The sequence below is a fragment of the Dreissena polymorpha genome, chromosome 5, assembly GCF_020536995.1.
Source record: "Dreissena polymorpha isolate Duluth1 chromosome 5, UMN_Dpol_1.0, whole genome shotgun sequence".
Taxonomy (NCBI): Eukaryota; Metazoa; Mollusca; class Bivalvia; order Myida; family Dreissenidae; genus Dreissena; species Dreissena polymorpha.
This window is the reverse complement of record NC_068359.1, coordinates 87,116,474-87,138,823: the sequence shown is the minus strand read 5'-3', so window position 1 is coordinate 87,138,823 and position 22,350 is coordinate 87,116,474. Positions and strand designations below refer to the sequence as shown.

The 22,350-nt window shown below is 33.4% G+C and overlaps 1 long non-coding RNA gene across 1 annotated transcript; it reads right to left on the bottom strand.

The window, feature by feature from the left end:
- Nucleotides 1-1,552: 1,552 nt before the first annotated feature.
- On the bottom strand, nucleotides 1,553-20,529 carry LOC127832516 (uncharacterized). The gene is made up of 4 exons (XR_008026942.1): nucleotides 18,409-20,529; nucleotides 17,490-17,585; nucleotides 13,963-14,069; nucleotides 1,553-1,839 (listed from the first exon to the last, which is right to left on the bottom strand). It is a non-coding gene; the product is annotated as an uncharacterized LOC127832516 (long non-coding RNA).
- Between the last annotated feature and the right edge of the window lie 1,821 nt (nucleotides 20,530-22,350).

The window sequence follows — 22,350 nt, the reverse complement described above, 5'->3', positions numbered from 1 at the left end:
TCCCTACGGCTACTAACGATAACCACTGCCATCACAAGAAAATCCTTCCAGATCTGGAAGTATTTATTTTTTTAAGTAATTATTATGAAAAGTAGTATTATTTACTTTTATATTTTTAAATAGTGTATAAGTTTAGGTTCATTACAAAGAAATACCTTAATTAAAAGGAAAGTAAAAATAACAACTTGTGGGTCGTTGATACTGTAAGACACAAATATTTTACCACGTGGCTCGGCTATCATCACGTGGATGATAACGGCAAGATTTGATATACAGCTATGCTCGGAACCGGTCAAATATCCGCGCGGAGGTTGGATCCGCGGGGCTAATATCTTACTTTCGATAAAATTAGTTTTGGTTTGGTATATTCGAAAAATAAACGTTTCGCGTGAGACAATTACGTGAGGAAGATATTACACGAATACACATGATTTAAAGTTGAACATGGTAAAAATACCAAGGTAAAATTAGTAATTAAATAAAACACCTTAATATATATCATATTTCATTATTTTACAAGTAATTTTAACCTATCAGGAACATTATTTTAATATGAGTGATAAGTTGGTTCCGTTTTCCTAGTTCCTTATTCCTTATTCGAATAAGGAATAAGGAACTGTTCCTTATTCCTTATTCAAGATTAACATATTTGATATCGGGTTTTAAAGAAAAATAATGCATACCATTCTTAAGTAAATCAAAACAAAATAACTCGCATACATTTACTTTATTTATTAAGTTACATGTTCATGTTTCTTCCTCGCGTTTGCATAGGATTTCTTGTTTAAACCGAACCGATATTTTCTAATTCGAATACCAACTTCACATCCACAAAACCTAAAGCATATAACATTATTTTATATGTGTGTGGTGTAAAAGTGCAATCTTGTACATTTCAACATGTCTGTTTTTATTTATAATCCAGTTCCTTTTTCGCGGCTGAATAAGGAAAAAGGAACCACTTCCTTGTTCCTTATTCAAGCCGAATAAGGAACTTGAACTGGCATTTTCTTACTTAAACATCAACGAAAATGATCCAAAGTTAACCACATATAAATGAATATCATTATATATAGGTTGTATATTTAAAATACTAATTGCAATACATTTCTACTTAGTTTTAAGTAATGATAATCCAGTTCCTTTTTCAGTTTGAATAAGGAATAAGGAACTGGTTCCTTATTCCTTATTCAAATCGAATAAGGAACTGGCATGTTCTTTCTATAAATTATAAATCAAAATGAACCAACGAGACGAATAAATCAACGAAAATTACTGTTAATGTAGGGAGGGTATAAAAATATTAATTGCAGTGCATTTCTACTTTGTTGTATTTAATTTAACATAGTTCCTTATTCGATTTGAAGAAATAAGGAACTGGTTCCTTATCCTTTATTCAAATCAAATAAGGAACTGGCAAACCAAATCAAATCAAATCAATATTTATTTATTGTCGGTATGGTATACAAACATTATAACATAAGCTATGAATAGCTTTTGACCGACCGGCATTTTCTTAGTTAACAAATAAATGAATAAAGAGACGCATAAATCAAGGAAAATCACTGTAAATGTAGGTTGGGAATAAAAAATATGTATTCATTACAGTAGATTTCTTTTCAGTATTCTTTTGTGATGATAACATAGTGCCGATTTTGCGGCTGAATAAGAAAAGCGCAACCAACATCAATATCTAAAAATATCACTTATAACTACCGAGAACAGTGCAATTTTGTCGGTTCCCAAGACTTTAAATCTTGCGCCAATGTTGAAGGTCGCCAGATGTAACGTAGGCATCAGGTATGTGAAGTTGGCTGTTAGATGTTAGCTCTTCATCAGCTGTTTAAAATAAAAATGCATAGCTATGCATTGGGTGTTCGTCAAATGTTAAAAAGTAAAATACATCTATGCTCCAGATCGTCACCAGCTTTTCATGACATAACGAATAGCTATGCATTGGATATTCGACAAGTTTTCAAATCAAAACGAACAGCTGTTCACCAGGTCTTCGTCAGGTATTCAAATGAAAATTAGTGTATGCCGCCAACTTGAGCCAGGCTGCCAAACATCACAATTCAAAGCTATGCACTAGGTGTTCGAAACGTTTTCAAATTACAACGAAGAGCAGTGCTGTTAACCAGGTGTTCACCAGATATTCAAATAAAAAATGCTGATTACCGCCGTATTGAGCAGTGTTTTCAAGTAGAGTAACGCATAGCTGTGCACTGGGTGTTCGATATAGTATTCAAAAAAGAAAATTGTGATTACCGCCGTATTGAGCAGTGCTTTCAAGTAGCTTAATGTACAGCTGTGCACTGGGTGTTCAACAGGTTTTAAAATTAAAATGAAGAGCTCTTCACCAGATCTTCGCCAGGTATTCGAATAATGAAATGTTGTTTGCGGCCATAATAAAGCCGGACTTTCAAGCATCACAATGTATAGCTATGCACTAGGTGTTCGATACGTTTTCAAATTTAAATGAAGAGCTCTTCACCAGGTGTTCGCCAGGTATTCAAATAAGAAAATGGTGATTTCCGCCATATTGAGCAGTGCTTTCAAGTAGCATAATGCATAGCTGTGCACTGGGTGTTCGATAGGGTTTCAAATTACAAGGAACAGCTCTGCACCAGATCTTCGCCAGGTATTCGAATGATACAATGTTGTTTGCGGCCGTAAAAAACAGGACTTTCAAGCATCACAATGTATAGCTATACACTAGGTGTTCGATACGTTTTCACCATGTTCTTATTTAAATACCTGGCGAACACCTGGCGAACAGCTCGTCGTTGTTATTTAAATTACCGCCGTATTGAGCAGTGCTTTTTAAGTAGCGTAATGCATAGCTGTGGGTGTTCGACAGGGTTTTAATTAAAATGAAGAGCTCTTCACCAGGTGTTCGCCAGGTATTAGAATAATGAAATGTTGTTTGCGGCCGTATAAAGTCGGACTTTCAAGCATCATAATGCATAGCTATGCACCAGGGGGCCGTTCAAAAAGCATACGTAAGTGCAAAACTTAAAGCTAGTAGCGTTTCTATAAACTTCGTAAAGTTACGTTTACCGTAGGTTTGCACGTAAAGTTACGGTTGCTCAAAGGCTCGCGTAACTCAGTTATTTTACGTAAATATGGCGGCGTGTGCAACGATTGTTCGGAGAACCGCACGTTTGCGTCGAATTTATAGGGAATAATAGTGCCAATAAATATTTTAACCTACGAAATCTACGAGCGCAACATAATTTTAGTTAATTTAAACCTTATCTATCTTTAGATCTTACTTTATGGCAGGGCATGGGAAGATACTGTAACGGAAATCCTGCGTTGATTGTGCAGGATCTATTGTGTACGATTGTGGATTGGAGTTTTGCTAAAAGAGGAATTTTTGCATGTTCGAATCGATTGTTGTTATGATTTGTTCGATTTTTCTTTTGACAATTCATTCAACGTTCGTTTTGGACAAGGCTTTACCCATCACAAGACAAGTTGAACTCAACAAATGTGACGTTTGCTGAGTGATAGAATTGATTCATTGTAAACATGGGTAAAAGTTTACTTTTTTGTAAAGAATTATGTATTAGCATTGTATAATCTACGTGTTTGTTAACAGTTGCATATAATACTGCTGTGTCCATGAATGACAATTATACAGTAATCTGTGCTAATATTGATTGATATACCAACATCGCTTCTAATACATGTGTATATGGTTGTCACTTTATTGTTGATTGGCATGTTTACAGTTTAAGCAGAAGGTCAGCGTCAACATCCATTTCTTTGGAAAGAATATCATGCATTTATAATTTTGTCAAAACTGAGTAAAATATACTTTACTGTAGAGGCTGTTGGATACAACCAGTCGACAGATTCTCTCAGTCGAGTTAGATTGGTCTTTGTCCGCTCTGATACTTATTTGGTTAGATTGGTCTTCGTCGGCTCTGATACTACTTGAAAGTTCCCTGGGTACTCTTTAGTATACTACAATATACCCTGGGTACAGAAAATATACTAAAACGACCCAGGAATACTTTGGCTAAATCTGCCGTTGTTGACTCTATTTTCAAATAAATTATTTTTATGTTTATATTCTGTGAAAAGGCCTCAGCGCTGATATTAATTATTATCGAAACAAATACTCGAAAAAGCATACTGAGTTAGGTTTTGTTCAAAGAGGATTTTGTTTGAAGTGCGTTTTATGACAGATTTTAGGCGCAATAAATCTCTGGTACACTCTTAATATTGGCCAAGTGCATTTTAGTGCAAATGTATTTAGTATTTTTCGTACCCAGGGTACATTGAAGTGTACTTAAGAGTACCTCGGGTACTTTAAAGAAGTACCGGGCCAACAATGACCAGTCGAGCCCCAGTTGTTTAGGCGCTGCAATTATTATCTGGAAGTAAAGGTCAAGGCTCACACACTTGGCTAACTCGGCAATGGTTATTGTTAAAAAATTTATCCACAAACAGTTTATTAATATTACTTTTAATTGTCTAATACATTCCCCAAATACTGTCACAGGTAATTACTCTAACCGAAAGTTTGTTACAGAAAGCAAATGAAATCAACTTAATGAATTTCTTCAAATGTTCTCTATAAGGTCCGCGCAATCACAAGACCCAGGGGGCCGTTTCTGGTACAATGCGTAACTTTACGGACGAAAATTTACGTACGTATAAAGTTACGTATGTTTTTCTGAATGCGTAAGTGCGTTTCTATAAGCCGAACGTAGGGTAAAACTTAGTTGCTATGAAAGAATAATCTCTAAACAGAAGTCTTGTGATTGCGCGGACCTTTAATATAAGAGAACATTTGAAGAAATTCATTAAGTTGATTTCATTTGATTTCTCTAACAAACTTTCGGTAGACTAAATATTTATACATTTATCCTTAAGAAGTACCTTATAAAGAGCACAGTTCTTTCCCTTGTTTGCGAAATTGCGACGAGAAAACAAGGTCAACTGTAAACAAAGTGCAGTCTCTGGATTCTTTTAAAATTAAGTGTGGCCATTCTTTGTTGTGCTGGATATGCTCTTTGTTAAAACAAAAGAGATGATTCTTACTGAAAAAAATCTGATACGAAAGGTTAGTCAGATAGATATATATTTCAAACTGGAATTGATGGAGCAAACTGGAAAACATGGATGGATAATACTGAGAAGACAGGCATGTGTATTGTAGCTTACACATCTGAATTTACAAAAACATAATCAAGGAGTTTCCTGACAGGAATTCAATTTACTGGAAGGGTGTCTTTGATTATGTTTAGTGCGTCACTGAATTACAAATCGAATGTCCTATCATGAGAAGAACATCAGCAATGTCCTCTGTAAAGAAGGTAGTATTTTTATAATTTCATTTACTGATTAATAATTTGGAATGTACAGTACAGTATGGTTTTAGATAAGAAGTACATTTGTATTAACAAAGGTCTCTGTAACTTGTATTCACTTGTCGCATTTCTATATAGTTTTATAACAATCAACATCATGTTTTTACCATGTTTATATTTATACTTGTGTGACAAATATTAAAAAAACAACAGATTTTTACTCATAAATTCATTTAAACTGAGAAATTTTTTCTGTGATAAATTAGCGAAAACATTGTCCATGAATGCTTCATTTCATTTGAGACAATTGGCATTTGCAATAATCATAAAGTATGCTGCTACACATATTATATTTTTTTGTTCAATATTTTAAAAATGCATGGATTGCTAAAATATATACCAGTTGTGGTTAGTTCTAAATACAAAATGTGAGAAATTGGGATCTATCCTGGGTCATTGGTATGGGATCATTGGTATGACAATCGGGCACTTACATAACCTGAATCACTTTACATGCTTTACCAACATGACTGAAATATTTGTGAAAAAGGTCAGTCACTCATAATATAATTATACATAATGCCATTCACTAATGAAAACCAATGCATCAATTTAAATTCATGAAACAGTTCTACACACCTGACTAAATGTACATATGAACAAAACACAGGGAGAAAGCAAACCATTTTTAAATGTTCCTATTTTCAGGAAATTATATTTTACTTGAATCACAGTGTACTGTAGGTTGAATCATGTCATGATGACACAATTTATTCTTACAAGTTCCTAATACTTATGCTATTAAAATTATGTGTCCATATACTTGAAATTAAATTTCTGTTACAATTTCTAAAAAAAAGCTGTAAAAATTGTGTTATTCAATTGTTTTTCATGTGTTTTGGAAAGATACATAATAATGTGAATATGTTAAATCTGTTTTTTTCAGTTTAAATCTATAAGTGTTTTTTTCAATTGATTTTTGAACACATACACTGCTACCATACTTGTCAGCAAGAAGCTTTATTTAGCGCAAAACAAAAAACTTCTTTTGAATTTATATTGTCTTATAAGTTATGTTTTTGACAAATAAAGTAATGTTAATATTATGCGTAAATATGGTGTTCAAAGTGAAGAAACAAAAAAATGGAATTGTTTAAATCATTTGATTGCAATGGTAGTAAATGCTTTACACAACACAAAATTGTCTATTGTATATCTTATTTATTTATTTGTACAAGTTAATGCATTTAAAATAACATAACAATTTTTATTTGAACATATCAATCAAATGCATTTAATGTGTCCATATGGTTTATAGGAAACAAAAAAATAATCTTAAAATTAGTAATTAAATATTTTAGACAGTAAAAATTAACAATTACCTTGATTAAAATTTGATACTTTTTTCATGGCAACTGCATTTATAATAATAAAATAAAAGATTTTGAATGTTGATGATACCATATATAAAACAAAATGAATTGATTTTATATTGTCTCCATGGTTTGTGTTATAAATTTCCTTTGTAAAAAAACTAAAAACTAAGAAAAATTATTGTAAAGCATACAGAAACAACAAAGGTTTGCCATTAATATGATATCAATATTGATTACAGATGAAATTTGATAATAAAAATAAAACTGTATGCATTTTACATGTGTAACTTACAAAAAACAAATCTCATTGGTTTAAAAGTCCTAGTGTTTTTACAGGTTTTGTATAAAATGACATATTTGGTACATTTCAATACATGTTTTCAGTAAATTTACTTCAACAGTCAAAACTTTTCAAACCTTCTTTAAAATTAGCCATTATGAATATTCAGATAACTTAAGTTTAAGTTGTTATTATTCTGTAGGATTTTTAAAAAAAGTAATTACCTGTGACAGTATTTGGGGAATGTATTAGACAATTATAGGTAATATTAATTAACTGTTTGTGGATAAATTTTTAAACAATAACCATTGCCGAGTTAGCCAAGTGTGTGGGCCTTGACCTTTACTTCAAGATAATAATTGCAGCGCCTAAACAACTGGTCATTGTTGGCCCGGTACTTCTTTAAAGTACCTGAGGTACTCTTAAGTACACTACAATGTACCCTGGGTACGAAAAAATACTAAATACATGTGCACTAAAATGCACTTGGCCAATATTAAGACTGTACCAGAGATTAATTCCGCCTAAAATCTGTCATAAAACGCACTTCTGAATACCAAACAAAATCCTCTTTGAACAAAACCTAACTCAGTATGCTTTTTTGAGTATGAGTTTCGATAATAATTTATATCATCGCTGGGGCCCTTTCACAGAATATAAACATAAAAATAATTTATTTGAAAATAGAGTCAACAACGGCAGATTTAGCCACAGTATTCCTGGGTCATTTTAGTATATTTTCTGTACCCAGGGTATATTGTAGTATACTAAAGAGTACCCAGGGAACTTTCAAGTAGTATCAGAGCCGACAAAGACCAATCTAACCAAATAAGTATCAGAGCGGACAAAGACCAATCTAACTCGACTGAGAGAATCTGTCGACTGGTTGTATCCAACAGTCTCTACAGTAAAGTATATTTTACGCAGTTTTGACAAAATGATAAATGCATGATATTCTTTCCAAAGAAATGGATCTTGACGCTGAACTTCTGCTTAAGTTGTAAATGTGCCAATCAACAATAAAGTGACAACCATATACACATGTATTAGAGGCGATGTTGGCATATCAATCAATATTAGCACAGATTACTGTATAATTGTCATTCATGGACACAGCAGTATTATATCAATGCAACTGTTAACAAACACGTAGATTATACAATGCTAATACATAATTCTTTACAAAAAAGTTAACTTTTACCCATGTTAACAATGAATCAATTCTATCACTCATCAAACGTCACATTCGTTGAGTTCAACTTGTCTTGTGATGGGTAAAGCCTTGTCCAAAACGAAAATTGAATGAATTGTCAAAAGGAAAATCGAACAAATCATAACAACAATCGATTCGAACATGTAAAAATTCCTCTTTTAGCAAAACTCCAATCCACAATCGTACACAATAGATCCTGCACAATCAACGCAGGATTTCCGTTACAGTATCTTCCCATGCCCTGCCATATAGTAAGATCTAAATATAGATAAGGTTTAAATTAACTAAAATGATGATGCGCTCGTAGATTTCGTAGGCTAAAATATTTATTGGCACTATTATTTACTATAAATTCGATGCAAACGTGTGGTTCTCCGAAAAATCGTTGCATACGCCGCCATATTTACGTAAAATAACTGAGTTACGCGAGCCTTTGAGCAACCGTAACTTTACGTGCAAACTTACGGTAAACGTAACTTTACGAAGTTTATAGAAACGCTACTAGCTTTAAGTTTTGCACTTACGCATGCTTTTTGAACGTACGTTGTTCTAAGAAACGGCCCCCAAGGTGTTCGCGTTTTACATCTGCCAGGGTTCTGGCAGTGCAATTGTGCGTTTTGTTTAATTGAAATTATTCATATATCGAAGGGTATCAAGGTTATTGCGCGGTCACCTGTCTAGATATTGTCCTTGAAATCGCGTCTGTTTTAGCGAAATAAGAACTATCTTTAAAAGTAAGTATTAAATCGTGACTCGATGTATGCAATAATTGTCATTCACAGAATGCAAGTAAATTAAGATATGTGCATGGCTATTGAAACCAATGTACGTAATAAATTTGAAAACATGCGCACATAATACTTAAAGTTCTAATTAAACGTTCATGCATTGAACAAACAATTATATTCATTTACAGTAGGATTTATTAAGGTATTGACGGATTTTTAATCATTTTAAATCCAAATATTGTGTTCGCCTTTAACGCATGATGATATACAACTCACGCGACATAACAACCCGTGCGAAAATGTAATCATTTGACGATCTTATTTAATTTTACAGTTTGGCGACATTTAATTAAACCGAAAAGTCTAATTCATTTTGCCAAAACCCACCACTTTAAAGTAAAGTAAAAAATCAAATAAATTTCTCGGAGACACCTACACTGTTTCGTTTGAAAATACATGTATCTATCTATCTATATATGAATTTTTGTTAAGCCCATCAATTTCAAGGAAAGTAAAAAAATGCATTTCGTGGAGCCACCTACACATTTTCGTTTGAAAAATACATTAATCTATGTAAAGCGATCTTTGTATAAGCGCAAATACGTTAACTCCGGCCCACACATCTGAGACATCCTGCTCAAATAATAACGCCCCACGAACATAAACATTAAATTAACATTAGCAAAAACAACCCAAAATTCGTTCGATACCTAAAATAGGTTTTTGATGAAAAAAAGAAACAGGATCTTCAATGTAGCATATGTTAAATATTCTAAAACTAATTGGAGGAAATTATTTGGCCGTATATGGTTTACGTTTTTTTCTAATATATTATATTTACAATTTGTGACATTTTACTTTTCTATTCATGGGTTGGGGTGGATAAGAGAAATTGGTTTATGACGCGCCATAAGTTATATTATTGGTAACCTCTTATCATTTAACACACACAATGCTGACGGTCCAAGCTGATCACTACTGGAATATATACACTGAAGGAACTTCGAGAGCAGCTCTTTCGGTTTTTATTATTTCTTAAAAATTCATCAACGGATCTATTGATATTTTGTCATTTTTAGTGTATATTTTCGTTTTGGGCTTAATTATGAGATTCGTAATTGAAATGGCCTAAGTATGCACAGACATTGCTCCTGTAGTCACAAAGCACCCGTGCCTTAAGCTCCTAGGGTCAAGATGAAACATAAAGATCAAAGCGAAAGAATGTCAATTCTACGAAAGGGTATAATCCCGTGACGAGTGCGATTTCAAATTCCTAAAGGATCGGGAATCTAATAAAACAAAATTACTGTGTACGGAGGATGATCTTTGACACTGTTACTCACCAAATACTTTTATATTCACGAAAGTAAAGGAAATAACTAACAGAAGGCTAAGTTCACTGATAAACGGTGATGAGGTATTTTTCACTAGACTTATACTCTGCAGCGAGTCAGTGAATCGGCGACATAGAATACCACTGCCTATATGTTAAGCATTAATTGAAGGCAACAATATTGAAAAAATAAAAAGAACATTTTAGTCCGTTCATCAGTATGCTAGTACAAACTACGGCATATGCCAGTGCGTCTGCAGAATAGTAATACATTAACTAAGATAATGATACATGTACTACAGTCATGTAACTAACATACAATATTCAATACAATTTTATCGTAATTTGTGTTGCTGTAATAATGTTACAGTTTTATCACATCATACAACATTGGCCAATCTTAATCACAGCAGTCCATTTAGCACAGGGAAATCAACAACTGGCTACTTGAGCCACGAATTATAAAAATTGATTGGGTCAATAACGACCACGACTAACCATTTCGGACAATACTGACCGCAACTGACATTCATAGAAAATACTGACCACAACTGACCATTTCGGACAATACTTACTAAAACCTGACCATTCTGGTGGAACCTCGTCGGGTAATCTAGATTTAACCTTAAAGTTTTAGTCATTTTACTGCAACCTTTCATTTTTTACATGACTTACAAAGGTGTGCGACATGTATCGTTAATGTTGCGACATATATCAGCAGTTGGCGTGTTTGCGACATTTATCGTTAAAGTTGCGACATATATCGTCAGTAGGATTTGCGACATTTATCGTTTCTTGCGACATTTATCGTCAAGGTTGCGACAAATCTCGTAGCTTGCGACATTTAACGGCGTTGCGACATTTAACGGCGCCACACACGTTTACAGTTATTAAAAAGATCTTCAGAGTAGAATCAACCACGTGTTGGTTATTAAAATGGATCTTAATACACGTTTAAACGCAATATTTAGTAATAGTGTTTTCAATATAAAACAGTAATCTTCTCTAGCTAATGAAGTGGTTTGGTTATGATATATACGTTTTAAGACAGTTTAATGGAAAGTCAAACTGCAACACAGGAAGGACAATCGCTCTCACTCGAAAACTATGTGGTAACTTATACGGACGCAGTAAAGTCCATTAAGAGATATTTAATTGTTTAAAACAGTTCATGATTAATATTTTTGACAAAACACCAAATACAGCCAATAACTTCAAACAAACTAATTTTGAAACCTGACATATAACCGTTATACTCTGCATCAACGACCTTTATTATAATCACCATGCTCTATGAGAATGCTTTGAATCATAAATATGCACTCATACTTTAACTTTTTCAACACAGATCAATTGATGCAATAGTCATAGCGCAGTTAAAATCATAAGGGGAAATTGTATGTAAGGGATGTAAGAGAAGACTTACAATGTATCAATGGGTTTAACTATATTGTGTTTTAAGCATTGTTCTACCAGTATTCTTAAATCTGCTAGTTCCCAGTTTGGGAAATAAAAAAGAAATATTGTTTCAAATCCATGATACTAGTAAATATAATAACATATCAAAGGTTTAATTGTTAATAAATGATTCATTATCAGGTTGTCAAAAAAATCATTCACGATCTACGGTAGTCAAATATTAGCCATATAGTTACACAAATATACTGTTATAAAACAAGTAATCAATTAAACGTAAATTTAGAGAAACATTAAAAATAATTATTTGTATGCCTTTTTGTTCGGAAAGTTATGGGGGACGCTTACGTGACTTCGATTGATGAGTATCGTATTCTTGACAGTGAAACAAGATTGTATTATCCATTTAAATTGGTCTCACTATATTATTATTATACGAATGTAACATAAAATGTAATTTAAACAATATGTATTATATAATTAAGACTAATTTAAAATGTAACATACATGCCTGTTAGATTAAGTTTTAATTGTACCGTTGCGAAATAACATTTAACACATACATTAAAATAACATATACATTGAAGACAAAACGACATCACATGCACATGTTAATGTGAAACCTAATGTGTCCGGATTTCAGTTTGTGTCTACTTGTTCGTTTGTAATTACCAAGTGAAGAATTATTAAAAACCTTAATATTTCAGCAACAATCAACAAAAATAGGGTTTAGTCAATAAGCAATTATACTGAATTCATGTACGCATAAACAAGACAGAGGTCTACTTATGCAGATAAGAATAGACATTTTGACAAAAGTTACTTTATATGAAAAATAGCGAGCATTGGAATAAGTCATGAATGTCAAAACAAACCCGGCTAAAGAATGGCATAAACTGATGGTATAATCCACAAACGGGGTATTTGTAGATCTTGAGAAAGGTAAATAAAAGTAAATGTTGTAAATCAAATGATTCCTTACTAGTAATAAAATCCCGTGTATCACGATAAAATATGCATACTATGAACATTTTTCATACATATATATACTACGATAATTTTATTTTTTCACACGATGCTTCTACTTTGACATTAATTATTGTGTAAATGTTTCAAGTCTATTGTGCCTGTGTACATTGGAATACAAATATAGTAAGGTTACACAGTTTGATAAAACAATATGCAGAATCATGCACATGTATGAAAGTATAAATACCGTAATTACTCTATGTTTTCGGACACCCCTTTTTTTAGCAAAAATAATTATTTTTCGTGACTCTTAATTTTCGGACACACGAGTTTTCGTCCATTATTAATGCCTCTAAGTTTTCGGACAGTATATTTTACAGCGTTATTTTACCAAATTTCGGTCCTGTTTTCGATACCTTTTGACACTTCGATCAAGGGGTTTTACAACCAGATTAACATCTTAAAACATGGCAGGTGCATGCCTGAGGGCAACGGACCATTACATTTGCGTTATTGGTTAAATAACCTTGTAAGCTGGTATTAAACAATGGTTTCGCCCGATAGTAAAATAAGCGTTATGACAATTACCATGGGTAGTGCCAATTTACAGTTCAATTATCTACCGAAATTGTACCACCCCTTCTCAGTAAAATAACTGTGACAAAAACTAAACACGTCAAAGTGTGATGCACCCTATTGCAAGTTTTACGAACAATGGAAGGAGTTAGACAACAATTATCGGAAATGACCAAACAAAGAATTCATAGTTTGCTTTTTTAATGCGTTAATTACAGGTTCATACTAGCAAGTATCGGTGCATCACATGCTCATCTTTGAACTCGTTGGTCAAAGTACAACCTTGCAGTAACTTTCTGTCAAATAAATAAAGCATTTAAAATTATTTAAAATGCAGTGCAAAAATATATAACTGTAATTTATACTATACGGCATGCTATTTTACAAGCGCGTGCTATTACCGGTAGTCGTTGATACAATTAACGCTTTTTTCGGACACTTAAATTTTCGACTCTAAGTTTTCGGACACCTGTATTTTGTGAATATTTTTCGTATCTAAGTTTTCGGACACAAAAAAAATTAATTATTTTTAAGTGTCCGAAAACATAGAGCAATTACGGTAATCCGTAAAGCAAACAAAACAAAAAACAATATTTCCAAGACCAAAACCATCATTCCTGTTGGTTCCGCATGAAATTCTTATATTTCAAACAAGTTGTACACGATAAACTAAATTCGAAGACTCGAGATATTAGTTTTCTCCTTAATGCCGGACATCACTATTGATTGTCACATCTCAAGTAATACCTTGTTACACTGCAGTCTGACCCGTTTTCTGTCGTACACTGTTTGCTCGAATATGTTTCGGATGTCGGTCGTTAGAGAGGTACGTGTTCGCAAACATCATGTGAAACCTGAAACACCCATAAGCACGGAATGTGCAGGCATTGATCGTTTTACGTCATAACTTTTTGGATATCGCTAACAGGTGTAAGGGGCCTTTTTCCAGATTTTGGCATGTATTGAAGTTAATATTGATAAATGTAAACATTGGATCTAAAAAGCGCCAGTAAAAAATCAAAACAAATAATAATAAAATAAACAAGTAACTCTCAACAGGGCTCGAACCACTGACCCTTGGAGTCCTGGAGTGAAATGTCGACCATTTAGACCTCTCGGCCATCCGTACTCATACAGTAAGCGATGTATTTTAATACTTTATATAAGCAATCCTCGTAGTTTCACAAAATATAACGACAACAACAGAATTCTCCAAATTATTCAATCGTTTTGCGTTGCAACGCTTTATAATTTTCAGGTTTTTTAAATCGTTAATAGCTGCATATAAAGGCTATTTTAGAGCATGGTAAATGTTCAGTATTACCGTTTGCTCACAAATATCATAACTAAAACGGAAATTTGCGAATCTGAAACAATTTGTTTATTTTGTCAATTTGTCAAAACGTGAAAAGGCCGCTTTAAGATTTGTACAATTCTGTCAACCAAAAGCTTAGAGAAAATAATATTAAGGTTTTAAAGATAATTAAAACTCGATGGAGATTAAGCGGTAGCATATTGTATGAAAGTATTATTGTATTATTCAAGTCGGGCTACATTGTCCTGTTACTGAAATTGTTACTACAAGCCATGTGTTTTCAAAGGATAGGACACAAATGTCCCAGCCAAATGGGACTGGTAACATTGAAAGACACTATTTTGAGAACGGACAAAGCAAACAAAGTGTCAATTTCATATGTGTCCTACAATCAAATCTCAAAGTACAGTAATAATCACAACTGGTGGTATGGTAGTGATTGATTATACTTAAAATACGTGGTTTTTTCGAGACACATGCTTGTGTTGAAGTGGTCATAGAACATGCAACAGAAAACAATCGGAACAGCTGGCTACTATTCATTAAGATCGTTCTGGAAAATAAAAAATAAAATAATAAAATCTTAAAAATCCTGAAGTATCTGGCTATTGTGTGTTCAGTTGTTTTTACATTACATGTTTCCAACAAGTAAATACATGTGTTTATACATATATTACTAATGACTGTCATTCCAAACAGAAAAGTTGCAAGAACACATATGTTGTATGAAAAGTCCCAACAGTTTTGAATATATTTATGTATATAATAATATAACTAAAGGGGTGCCACACATGTGCCTAATATGTAAAATAAAATAGTTTTGTTAGTTAAATTATTTATGACATAATTCAAAAATTTAAACATCCATGACAAAGTCATAATAGCATATTTGAAACTATTCGCAAATCGTTCTGAACAGGACCGTACCCAGGCACTGGGCCCAGGGGCCCGGCCCCCCCCCCCCCCCAGCTGGTTTTCGAGTTATGATGTTTAATGGGCCTGCTGCAAATTTTTCGAACATGAAAGGGCCGACAGTACACTTCGCCGCAATACAAATGCGCAGATGTGATTTATTGCCCCTGATACACAAAGGGATTAGCGCTAATTTACTCGCCAGTGGAGATAAGCCCCTAGGCTATGTTTTCTTATCACATTGTACACACATCCCCGATCTGTCAATTACCCGTTGTGCTTATGCTTCAGCTATGGATGGTTGGTGTAACACGTCTTTTGATTGGCCAAGGAAAGAGAAACAGCGAATGGATGGAACTGATACAGAAGGTCGTAGGTCTGAACGATAATAGTATTTTATCTTTGAATTCAAACCTCCTCTAGAGTCATACTTTATGATACATTATTGTGAAAACTGTATTGTAGATGATAAACATTTTATTATGAATTTACATTGAAACTTTAGAGGAGGTTTGATTTCAAAGAGAAAATACTAGTAGGTTAAATGTCAGTTACTGACATATAACCATAATAGTATTTTCTCTTTGAAATCAAACCTCCTCAAGAGTCATACTTTATGTTACATTTCTTAATAAAGGTTTTTGAGTTTCAAAGATTGCTTTTCCTTCTTCATTAAACATACATTTCTGAAATCTAAAGCTTTAAACATGTATGTGAATTTCACACCAATGGTTAAAGCTTTAGACTTCAGAAAGGTGCTTATTTACTTGTTTAATATACCCCCCCCCAGTCAACATTTTTTGGGTACGGCCCTGCTGAACCAATGTTGTACAAATCTTCTACACAAATCAGCTTGCGATAGTCAGACGAGATGGCCTACTTGTATTAAAGTAACATAAATACTCAAAATCAACGAATATTTCGCAAAATATTTCGTAAAATAAAGTAAAGCCATAAAAATACGTGTTCCTTATTGCAATAGCCAAAATTTCAACGCTATATATGGTGTGGTAACATAGATTTAACGAGATACAAAATGCTCGTTTTAATATTTTTTGTGGCACAATATATACCTTTTTTATTTCCCGCAATGATATCTAATTATCTATTCATACGACACACGAACACTAACTTGGGACATGAACATGTGATGAATTTATTGTCCCGAAAAAAATGCATTTTATATCTTGTTAAATCTATGGTACCAGACCACATTAAGCGTTGAAATTTTGTCTATTGCTATAAGGAACGTTGATGTTTTATGTATAAACTTTATTTTCGAAATCTTTTACGAAAAATTCGTTGATATTGAGGGTTTATGGGCTTCTAAACATAAGTTTCAGTTATTTGTATTGTTTTGTGTTCTTTTTTATTTCAAGTTGTTTGCTAAATAAATAAAAGATTTTTAATTAAATATTATGTTTGGAAATATCTGCTTTTGATGTCCAGTACCAAAATCCTTCCTTTTGCAAAAGTTTTATATCTAATCGATAACAGATTAATCTAATCGATAAAATATTATTTAAGGAAACCTCTTCTAAACAAAAATCTAATATAGTTGGAAAGTGTCGCACATGATTAGCCTGTGTACACTGCACAGGCTAATTTGGCAAGACACTATTCGCACATGAATGCATTAAGCCCAGTTTTCCCCAGAACGCGGAACATATGACCTAGATATCGAGTTTATTATAAGTATATATATTCTGGTTGCTGTTTAAAGTTGGTTCACTTTAACCCATTTATGCCTAGCGTCTAAAAAAAGGCCTTGGCAAACAGCGTAGACCCATATGAGACGCCGCATGATGCGGCGTCTCATCAGGATCTGCGCTGTTTGCTTAAAGGAATTTCCGTAAGAAATATTCTAAATATAGGAATAAATAAATATACTAGACATGCCTAATTTTGGAAATAAATTGATCAAATTAAGAAGGGTGTGAGAGTCCACTAGGCATAAATGGATTAACCTCTACCAATGTTTATAAACAATAAAAAGGTCTTTCAGTTATCGCTTCTGATTGTGCTAGGAAGTTCAATCAATACTTACAGTAGAGCATCATATCACATCAATCAGAGACGTGTCCTTATGCGTCTGACTGGTCCCAATGGTGACTTTGAATGTTTGCTTGCAATATTGCAGACTCTATAAATGTATGTTATATTGTATAATTCGAAGAAAAAATATGTCAATAAGCGTCTGATATTGCTCTTTGGTCTAGAGCTTTGTAATGCAAAAAGATAAATGCTCTTATACAAGTGTAAAATCATACTTCAATATAAACAGTTATGGTTGTCACGATTTATTTAATGGAATCAATGATCAAAGAGTCAACACTAGTGTGGTGTGGTATTATAAATTCGTTTGAAAGTCTGCATGCATACCCCAGTCCAATTCTCATTCAAGGAGCGTTAACTTACCCAGACCATTGGCTTATGCATATTAACAGCATCATGCAGTCGATCAGCAGGTGTGCGTCAATCAAGCTTTATACTGACCAATTGTGTGTATATATATATTTATATATATATATATAATGTGCATGTACTTTAAAAGGTGGGATTCTTCTATTAGTATTTATGCATTAAAATTAATGATTTTCGCTCAGGGAAAACATGGTTTAATGTATGTGCGTTATGTGTCGTCCCAGATTATTGTTGTGCAATCCACACAGGCTTATCAGAGACTACTCTGTCCGCCTAGCCTGGATTTTCTTTACGAAGAGACCGCCTTTCAAACGAAAAATACCATAAAAGCGAAGAGTATTTATGCATTAAGCCCTGTTTTTGCAGATCACGGCTCACATATATTTATATAAAAACTTCAAACACATCGTAAGCAGGCGAATGCGCAGAATTAATTGATCGAAAACCTATTCATCGCATCCATGACCATACGCACGCAAAACATAGAATATAAATTATATCGATGCCGCGACGGAAATAATCGATTGAATAATTTAAATTACCTTTTGCCTTCAAAACTGTGCTTCAGGTCATGCTAGGGAGCATCGCCGTCGAGGCCGTCAGACGAAAAGCTGGATGGACAACGGGAAGGCGTGGACAAAACTCCGTATGGATGAATTTCTCTCAGCAGCCCACAACAGACCTAACTGGTGTAGGATTTTTGTTTCGTCGTCCCTCATTAGTTCCCCCAACGACAAGGCCGGTCAAGATGATGATGATGATGATGATGATGATGATGATGATGATGATGATGATGATGATGATGATGATGATGATGATGATGATGATGATTAATATGATTATGATTATGATGATGATGATTTTATTCGGATTTTTAATTGTAAATGTAATTCCTTTAATTAAATACTTGTAAAATCTCTTAACTTAGGAAATGTTTTCCTCTCGGTGTAGTCTGTCAACAGACTGATAAAAAAAATCTTTTCTAATTTCACAATTACTTCTTGAAATGTATTGCAATACAATATCAAAGCTCCTTTTCTCTTCTGGCTGCAGCAGATAAGAAAACGTAACTCTGTATAGTATAAGTACAGTGCAAGAAGTAGGAGAGAGTTATCTCTATAAAAATGATAAAATGATAATGGAGGACTGTAAACAGTCTACTCTCGGTGTTTAATAATCTCTTTAGTTTACACGCAGTAACCATATTCACATATTTGTTAAATTGTTATGGCATATAAACTGTATACATACTGTGAATTCACATCTTGATTTTGTCAACTGTTTTCTAGATTGCGATTCAACTACACCAAGTTAATAATCCCAGCCTATTTATACACGTGCTGGTCACTTACTTACTGTCGTTATAGAACTGAAACCCACGACCCCCGGGACTAGTCCTTCACTCAACCAACTGATTTATTTCAAATATATAATTGTTTAATATTTCATGGTGTAATGTTAAAAACCGAAACTTGAAGTCATGGTCACATTTAAGGATGGACATTGAAAAAAGTTCCTCACACTACCCATAATTCTTGGCGGTAAATGACACAGGTCAGTATGACCCGGTATGAACACAATGCTTGAACATGTGGTGCTTAAATTTATGGGTGATTAAGTAACATAAACTATTTCTTTTTACAAAAGTGTAACAAAGAATAAACCCGACGCCACATGTCGCGATATATAAGTATTAAAAGGCGACTAAACAAAATGCGACCCCCTTTGAAAAAAGTTGTAGAAGACCATTATGCAATGTACCCGGTAATATTCCAAAAAGAACACTGTGACCTCAGAGAAAACTATTTATTAAAGTTATTGTAATAGAAAAGTCTACATAAATTATCTGGCCCCGATGTCGAAAGATATGACCTAAGTAATATGATTTTAAAATATATATATAAACTTGTAAAGGACCAGATTTCCACAATGAAACTTCGAACTTTGAAGATGAATTAAATAAAATATTATAAACCACGTGTTACATTTAAGACCATGTGATTTCAGAGAATTTCATCTGTGTAAATCAATAATAATTATGTAATAGAAGCTCTTAGTTGAACATGTTAGTGTTAACATGTTTTTTGTTATTTTCAACATCGGATGACACAAATTCACAACTTCCGATCACATGAACAAATGTCTGTATGTTTGAATGATGTACTTTAAAGGGGCCTTTTCACGCTTTGGTAAATTGAAAATATTGAAGAAAAAAATCAGATTCGCAAATTTTTCTTGAAGTTATGATATTTGTGAGGAAACAGTAATACTGAACATTTACCATGCTCTAAAATATCCATTATGTGCATCTTTTGACGATTTAAAAACCTGAAAGTTATAAAGCGTTGCAACGCGAAACGATTGAATAATTTGGAGAATTCTGTTGTTGTCGTTGTATTTTTGAAACTACGAGTATTGCACATATGAGGTAAAAAATACAAAGATCGTGATAGAAGAGTGGATGGTCTTGTGGATAGAGCAGTAGACTTTTGCTCCATGGCTCCAAGGGTCAGTGGTTCGAGTACCGTGGAGGGTTACTTTTTTTAATTCTTTAATTGTATTCTTGTATTTTTACTGGAGAATTTTAGAACCAATGTTTATATTTATCAATATAAAGCATTTAATGACAAACTTCAAAACATACCAAAGTCTGTGAAAAGGCCCTTTAAAAAGTTTGGGAAAACGCATATAGACAGGTTTGTGTCTAATAACCCAGCTTTCAAATATAAATGAATGATCTGTGTAGTCCTCGGTTATACTAACAATCATCTCTAATATCTACAAAATCTCTGTTCTAGCTGATCAGTACGTAACATTGATTGAAGGTAAGACTACGCAATTTGAAATACATTCGATAGTCCCTCCAAATAAGTTCTTAAAACACATATTTATCCCGTAAATCGGCCAATTTTCCGTATTTACGGCCAAATTGTTTTCTGCCGAATAGCTCATTACTGAACAGTTTTCTAGCTATTTTAAAGAAAACCTGTGATGCTGTACAAAGACACAGTAGATTGTTGTGAGTCAAGTTGCTACAGTAAATGTCACAGTTGGTCTTTGTATTGACTACGGTCGGTATATCCGCAGCATAAAGTTGGAACAAACAACGAAGACTATATTTCAATTGCAAAAATACTTTTTCGGGTTTAACTTCATAAACGTTTAAGTCCATGAACAAGTTTCAAACAATCATTAGACTGGCCTCAAGGTGTCTACTGAGATCAAAGGTTCAAGACACGAACCGTGTTTGTGCTGATATTGCCGATGGAAAATATCAACATGTCTAGTAAAATAAAATATTCGAGATTCACATGGGATTTTGTCTGATATGGTTTGAAAAATTTAGATATGAAACATATTTAAAAAATACAGGTTTCCGTAAAATTAGAGACATAAATGTTAGGTTTGTTGGTCAATTTTTCAATCGAAATAAAAACAAGTAATCAATGTGCAATAACTTTATTGTCGTGTACTCATCTTTCTCTGCTTGAAATAAATGCAACTTGACATTTTCGCAATCTCTTTCCTAAATTGGTATCTTTAAAAAAAAATTAACATACTGATTTTTAATTAAAGATCACTTCAAAGAATGTTGTGTCAAACCAATGTTTATGACGGGTTAACATGGTAATTTTTTACCTAATTGCGCAAATGAAATAGTCCATCAGGCATTCATCTTCAAGGTTTCATTACCTTCACCTGGTTGTAATAATAAAAACATTACCATAATAGTGAAATCAGGTCGGAAATCTGGTAAAATATACTGTATGAAAATTTAGAATCATTAATTATGAAAGAGCATTCGTATGCCCAAACATTTAGTCACGATATATAGTTATTTTGGCTAAAAATGGAGGTATCCGGAAATTTAGAGAGTCCGAAAACTTCGGTACCTGCAAAATATAGCTTGAAGTGGGTCGGCGAGCTCAGTTGGTAGAGCGATGGACTCAAAGGCGGCATTTTAAATGTTAAACCGTTTGGGAAATATGCAGTTAATAAATATTTGATACCAGCAATAATGCGTGAAACATCAATTAAGCGCTAAATGTATTAATAAAACAATAAACGAACACTGAAATAATTATATAACACTTATTTGTATTATTTTCTCAAAATGCTGAGCTATTTGATAACTAGGTGTTTGGCATTTTATATGTCAACACAAGTAAAACATGATTAATCGTGATCATTGTCAGTCGATATCATGCACAGCCTTTGCACGGATACCGCATTTAGCCCGGTCGTGTTTTCTAAATGCAATTAAATAGTGTCACTCAATATGTAATTCGTTTGTGCCTACAACCCAAATACAAGTTAACTCAAAGCCTAATGTTAAAACCATCCGTAATAGTTAACAGAACATGTAGCAACAGGCACATAGCGAAATGTAGCATACGGAACATGTAGACACTAGTACATAACGAACTGTTACATGCAGAACATGTAGCCACAGGTACATAACGAAATGTAGCATACAGAACATG